A 7,276-nucleotide genomic window follows, 5' to 3' on the forward strand; every position below is an offset into this window, starting at 1 on the left:
CAGGCAGAAAGACAGACAGACATGCAGGCAGGCAGACAGACAGACAGACATGCAGGCAGGCAGGCAGACAGACAGACAGACATGCAGGCAGGCAGGCAGACAGACAGACAGACATGCAGGCAGGCCTTTGTTTCAGGCAAGCCACTGTGACGTCAGACGCCTTTACGCATACAGCTTTGCGATGCTTAGACAGTAATAACATAATTCATGTTTACATTTCTTTAATTTTCGACGCATTGTCGTTATTCGTGACGCATCAATGACCAATTGATTATATGGCAATGCAATGAAAAAAGCATGTGGAAAACAGTGTTAATGACAGATTTGAGAAGCACATTTCTTCAATGTTGGCCGCATGGCATTCCTGTGCAGGTGACAATGGTAATTTTTCAAAACGACATGATGATTTGTTTGCTGTGCTCTATGGCCTCTGCTACAGACCTCATCGAAATGACACTTAGATATCTTAGGGTGTACATATCAAGTCTTCCCAAATGGTCTAGCGGATAGGAATCTGCCTTGTAACGCAGGGCGGCCCGGGTTCGATTCCCGTCATGGCGAATGATTTTTGTAGAAAAATAAAATGAGTCCCAACGTGTGCAACAGAACAGTTCGAAATCTCGTTACATTTGCATCGTCATGAACATGACTTATATCAGGCTAGCTCATTTTTTCTTTGTTCATTTTAAGTGTAGAAACAATATTTCGTTTGTGACCATTTTTTTCTGCCGTTTTGACAACAGGCTCATGACTAAAGAACACACGGCTGTCTGCTGATTGACGCTTGACTGTAGATTTTCGCTTTGTGTCAAAAGAACTCCCTCACGCACACTTTTACAAAATTGGTGAATTCATCAGATCTGTTTGAAACATTGCATTTTATCCATGCACGACGACTGCTTAGATACTCGCAGCACAGTTGCCCCATATAAATTGCCCATGAGCGCGTAGCTTGTCTTTGTCACTGTAGCAACTTTGCTCCATCAGCGGGAGAAGTCGGTTCGACGCCCCTGTAAGCACATGTTTCTCTAATTCCTTTGTTTCAGGCAAGCCACTGTGACGTCAGACGCCTTTACGCATACAGCTTTGCGATGCTTAGACAGTAATAACATAATTCATGTTTACATTTCTTTAATTTTCGACGCATTGTCGTTATTCGTGACGCATCAATGACCAATTGATTATATGGCAATGCAATGAAAAAAGCGTGTTGAAAACAGTGTTAATGACAGATTTGAGAAGCACATTTCTTCAATGTTGGCCGCATGGCATTCCTGTGCAGGTGACAATGGTAATTTTTCAAAACGACAAGGATATTTAAACACATGATTATTTGTTTGCTGTGCTCTATGGCCTCTGCTACAGACCTCATCGAAATGACACTTAGATATCTTAGGGTGTACATATCAAGTCTTCCCAAATGGTCTAACGGATAGGAATCTGCCTTGTAACGCAGGGCGGCCCGGGTTCGATTCCCGTCATGGCAAATGTTTTTTGTAGAAAAATAAAATGAGTCCCAACGTGTGCAACAGAACAGTTCGAAATCTCGTTACATTTGCATCGTCATGAACATGACTTATATCAGGCTAGCTCATTTTTTCTTTGTTCATTTTAAGTGTAGAAACAATATTTCGTTTGTGACCATTTTTTTCTGCCGTTTTGACAACAGGCTCATGACTAAAGAACACACGGCTGTCTGCTGATTGACGCTTGACTGTAGATTTTCGCTTTGTGTCAAAAGAACTCCCTAACGCACACTTTTTCAAAGTAGGTGAATTCATCAGATCTGTTTGAAACATTGCATTTTATCCATGCACGACGACTGCTTAGATACTCGCAGCACAGTTGCCCCATTTAAATTGCCCATGAGCGCGGAGCTTGTCTTTGTCACTGTAGCAACTTTGCTCCATCAGCGGGAGAAGTCGGTTCGACGCCCCTGTAAGCACATGTTTCTCTAATTCCTTTGTTTCAGGCAAGCCACTGTGACGTCAGACGCCTTTACGCATACAGCTTTGCGATGCTTAGACAGTAATAACATAATTCATGTTTACATTTCTTTAATTTTCGACGCATTGTCGTTATTCGTGACGCATCAATGACCAATTGATTATATGGCAATGCAATGAAAAAAGCGTGTTGAAAACAGTGTTAATGACAGATTTGAGAAGCACATTTCTTCAATGTTGGCCGCATGGCATTCCTGTGCAGGTGACAATGGTAATTTTTCAAAACGACATGATGATTTGTTTGCTGTGCTCTATGGCCTCTGCTACCGACCTCATCGAAATGACACTTAGATATCTTAGGGTGTACATATCAAGTCTTCCCAAATGGTCTAGCGGATAGGAATCTGCCTTGTAACGCAGGGCGGCCCGGGTTCGATTCCCGTCATGGCGAATGATTTTTGTAGAAAAATAAAATGAGTCCCAACGTGTGCAACAGAACAGTTCGAAATCTCGTTACATTTGCATCGTCATGAACATGACTTATATCAGGCTAGCTCATTTTTTCTTTGTTCATTTTAAGTGTAGAAACAATATTTCGTTTGTGACCATTTTTTTCTGCCGTTTTGACAACAGGCTCATGACTAAAGAACACACGGCTGTCTGCTGATTGACGCTTGACTGTAGATTTTCGCTTTGTGTCAAAAGAACTCCCTAACGCACACTTTTTCAAAGTAGGTGAATTCATCAGATCTGTTTGAAACATTGCATTTTATCCATGCACGACGACTGCTTAGATACTCGCAGCACAGTTGCCCCATATAAATTGCCCATGAGCGCGGAGCTTGTCTTTGTCACTGTAGCAACTTTGCTCCATCAGCGGGAGAAGCCGGTTCAACGCCCCTGTAAGCACGTTTCTCTAATTCCTTTGTTTCAGGCAAGCCACTGTGACGTCAGACGCCTTTACGCATACAGCTTTGCGATGCTTAGACAGTAATAACATAATTCATGTTTACATTTTTTTAATTTTCGACGCATTGTCGTTATTCGTGACGCATCAATGACCAATTGATTATATGGCAATGCAATGAAAAAAGCGTGTTGAAAACAGTGTTAATGACAGATTTGAGAAGCACATTTCTTCAATGTTGGCCGCATGGCATTCCTGTGCAGGTGACAATGGTAATTTTTCAAAACGACAAGGATATTTAAACACATGATTATTTGTTTGCTGTGCTCTATGGCCTCTGCTACAGACCTCATCGAAATGACACTTAGATATCTTAGGGTGTACATATCAAGTCTTCCCAAATGGTCTAACGGATAGGAATCTGCCTTGTAACGCAGGGCGGCCCGGGTTCGATTCCCGTCATGGCAAATGATTTTTGTAGAAAAATAAAATGAGTCCCAACGTGTGCAACAGAACAGTTCGAAATCTCGTTACATTTGCATCGTCATGAACATGACTTATATCAGGCTAGCTCATTTTTTCTTTGTTCATTTTAAGTGTAGAAACAATATTTCGTTTGTGACCATTTTTTTCTGCCGTTTTGACAACAGGCTCATGACTAAAGAACACACGGCTGTCTGCTGATTGACGCTTGACTGTAGATTTTCGCTTTGTGTCAAAAGAACTCCCTAACGCACACTTTTTCAAAGTAGGTGAATTCATCAGATCTGTTTGAAACATTGCATTTTATCCATGCACGACGACTGCTTAGATACTCGCAGCACAGTTGCCCCATTTAAATTGCCCATGAGCGCGGAGCTTGTCTTTGTCACTGTAGCAACTTTGCTCCATCAGCGGGAGAAGTCGGTTCGACGCCCCTGTAAGCACATGTTTCTCTAATTCCTTTGTTTCAGGCAAGCCACTGTGACGTCAGACGCCTTTACGCATACAGCTTTGCGATGCTTAGACAGTAATAACATAATTCATGTTTACATTTCTTTAATTTTCGACGCATTGTCGTTATTCGTGACGCATCAATGACCAATTGATTATATGGCAATGCAATGAAAAAAGCGTGTTGAAAACAGTGTTAATGACAGATTTGAGAAGCACATTTCTTCAATGTTGGCCGCATGGCATTCCTGTGCAGGTGACAATGGTAATTTTTCAAAACGACATGATGATTTGTTTGCTGTGCTCTATGGCCTCTGCTACAGACCTCATCGAAATGACACTTAGATATCTTAGGGTGTACATATCAAGTCTTCCCAAATGGTCTAGCGGATAGGAATCTGCCTTGTAACGCAGGGCGGCCCGGGTTCGATTCCCGTCATGGCAAATGCTTTTTGTAGAAAAATAAAATGAGTCCCAACGTGTGCAACAGAACAGTTCGAAATCTCGTTACATTTGCATCGTCATGAACATGACTTATATCAGGCTAGCTCATTTTTTCTTTGTTCATTTTAAGTGTAGAAACAATATTTCGTTTGTGACCATTTTTTTCTGCCGTTTTGACAACAGGCTCATGACTAAAGAACACACGGCTGTCTGCTGATTGACGCTTGACTGTAGATTTTCGCTTTGTGTCAAAAGAACTCCCTAACGCACACTTTTTCAAAGTAGGTGAATTCATCAGATCTGTTTGAAACATTGCATTTTATCCATGCACGACGACTGCTTAGATACTCGCAGCACAGTTGCCCCATATAAATTGCCCATGAGCGCGGAGCTTGTCTTTGTCACTGTAGCAACTTTGCTCCATCAGCGGGAGAAGTCGGTTCGACGCCCCTGTAAGCACATGTTTCTCTAATTCCTTTGTTTCAGGCAAGCCACTGTGACGTCAGACGCCTTTACGCATACAGCTTTGCGATGCTTAGACAGTAATAACATAATTCATGTTTACATTTCTTTAATTTTCGACGCATTGTCGTTATTCGTGACGCATCAATGACCAATTGATTATATGGCAATGCAATGAAAAAAGCGTGTTGAAAACAGTGTTAATGACAGATTTGAGAAGCACATTTCTTCAATGTTGGCCGCATGGCATTCCTGTGCAGGTGACAATGGTAATTTTTCAAAACGACATGATGATTTGTTTGCTGTGCTCTATGGCCTCTGCTACAGACCTCATCGAAATGACACTTAGATATCTTAGGGTGTACATATCAAGTCTTCCCAAATGGTCTAGCGGATAGGAATCTGCCTTGTAACGCAGGGCGGCCCGGGTTCGATTCCCGTCATGGCAAATGATTTTTGTAGAAAAATAAAATGAGTCCCAACGTGTGCAACAGAACAGTTCGAAATCTCGTTACATTTGCATCGTCATGAACATGACTTATATCAGGCTAGCTCATTTTTTCTTTGTTCATTTTAAGTGTAGAAACAATATTTCGTTTGTGACCATTTTTTTCTGCCGTTTTGACAACAGGCTCATGACTAAAGAACACACGGCTGTCTGCTGATTGACGCTTGACTTTAGATTTGCGCTTTGTGTCAAAAGAACTCCCTCACGCACACTTTTTCAAAATTGGTGAATTCATCAGATCTGTTTGAAACATTGCATTTTATCCATGCACGACGACTGCTTAGATACTGGCAGCACAATTGCCCCATATAAATTGCCCATGAGCGCGGAGCTTGTCTTTGTCACTGTAGCAACTTTGCTCCATCAGCGGGAGAAGTCGGTTCGACGCCCCTGTAAGCACATGTTTCTCTAATTCCTTTGTTTCAGGCAAGCCACTGTGACGTCAGACGCCTTTACGCATACAGCTTTGCGATGCTTAGACAGTAATAACATAATTCATGTTTACATTTCTTTAATTTTCGACGCATTGTCGTTATTCGTGACGCATCAATGACCAATTGATTATATGGCAATGCAATGAAAAAAGCGTGTTGAAAACAGTGTTAATGACAGATTTGAGAAGCACATTTCTTCAATGTTGGCCGCATGGCATTCCTGTGCAGGTGACAATGGTAATTTTTCAAAACGACATGATGATTTGTTTGCTGTGCTCTATGGCCTCTGCTACAGACCTCATCGAAATTACACTTAGATATCTTAGGGTGTACATATCAAGTCTTCCCAAATGGTCTAGCGGATAGGAATCTGCCTTGTAACGCAGGGCGGCCCGGGTTCGATTCCCGTCATGGCAAATGCTTTTTGTAGAAAAATAAAATGAGTCCCAACGTGTGCAACAGAACAGTTCGAAATCTCGTTACATTTGCATCGTCATGAACATGACTTATATCAGGCTAGCTCATTTTTTCTTTGTTCATTTTAAGTGTAGAAACAATATTTCGTTTGTGACCATTTTTTTCTGCCGTTTTGACAACAGGCTCATGACTAAAGAACACACGGCTGTCTGCTGATTGACGCTTGACTGTAGATTTTCGCTTTGTGTCAAAAGAACTCCCTAACGCACACTTTTTCAAAGTAGGTGAATTCATCAGATCTGTTTGAAACATTGCATTTTATCCATGCACGACGACTGCTTAGATACTCGCAGCACAGTTGCCCCATTTAAATTGCCCATGAGCGCGGAGCTTGTCTTTGTCACTGTAGCAACTTTGCTCCATCAGCGGGAGAAGTCGGTTCGACGCCCCTGTAAGCACATGTTTCTCTAATTCCTTTGTTTCAGGCAAGCCACTGTGACGTCAGACGCCTTTACGCATACAGCTTTGCGATGCTTAGACAGTAATAACATAATTCATGTTTACATTTCTTTAATTTTCGACGCATTGTCGTTATTCGTGACGCATCAATGACCAATTGATTATATGGCAATGCAATGAAAAAAGCGTGTTGAAAACAGTGTTAATGACAGATTTGAGAAGCACATTTCTTCAATGTTGGCCGCATGGCATTCCTGTGCAGGTGACAATGGTAATTTTTCAAAACGACATGATGATTTGTTTGCTGTGCTCTATGGCCTCTGCTACAGACCTCATCGAAATGACACTTAGATATCTTAGGGTGTACATATCAAGTCTTCCCAAATGGTCTAGCGGATAGGAATCTGCCTTGTAACGCAGGGCGGCCCGGGTTCGATTCCCGTCATGGCAAATGCTTTTTGTAGAAAAATAAAATGAGTCCCAACGTGTGCAACAGAACAGTTCGAAATCTCGTTACATTTGCATCGTCATGAACATGACTTATATCAGGCTAGCTCATTTTTTCTTTGTTCATTTTAAGTGTAGAAACAATATTTCGTTTGTGACCATTTTTTTCTGCCGTTTTGACAACAGGCTCATGACTAAAGAACACACGGCTGTCTGCTGATTGACGCTTGACTGTAGATTTTCGCTTTGTGTCAAAAGAACTCCCTAACGCACACTTTTTCAAAGTAGGTGAATTCATCAGATCTGTTTGAAACATTGC

The sequence above is a fragment of the Argentina silus genome (assembly GCF_951799395.1).
Source record: "Argentina silus genome assembly, chromosome: 3".
NCBI classification, from domain to species: domain Eukaryota; kingdom Metazoa; phylum Chordata; class Actinopteri; order Argentiniformes; family Argentinidae; genus Argentina; species Argentina silus.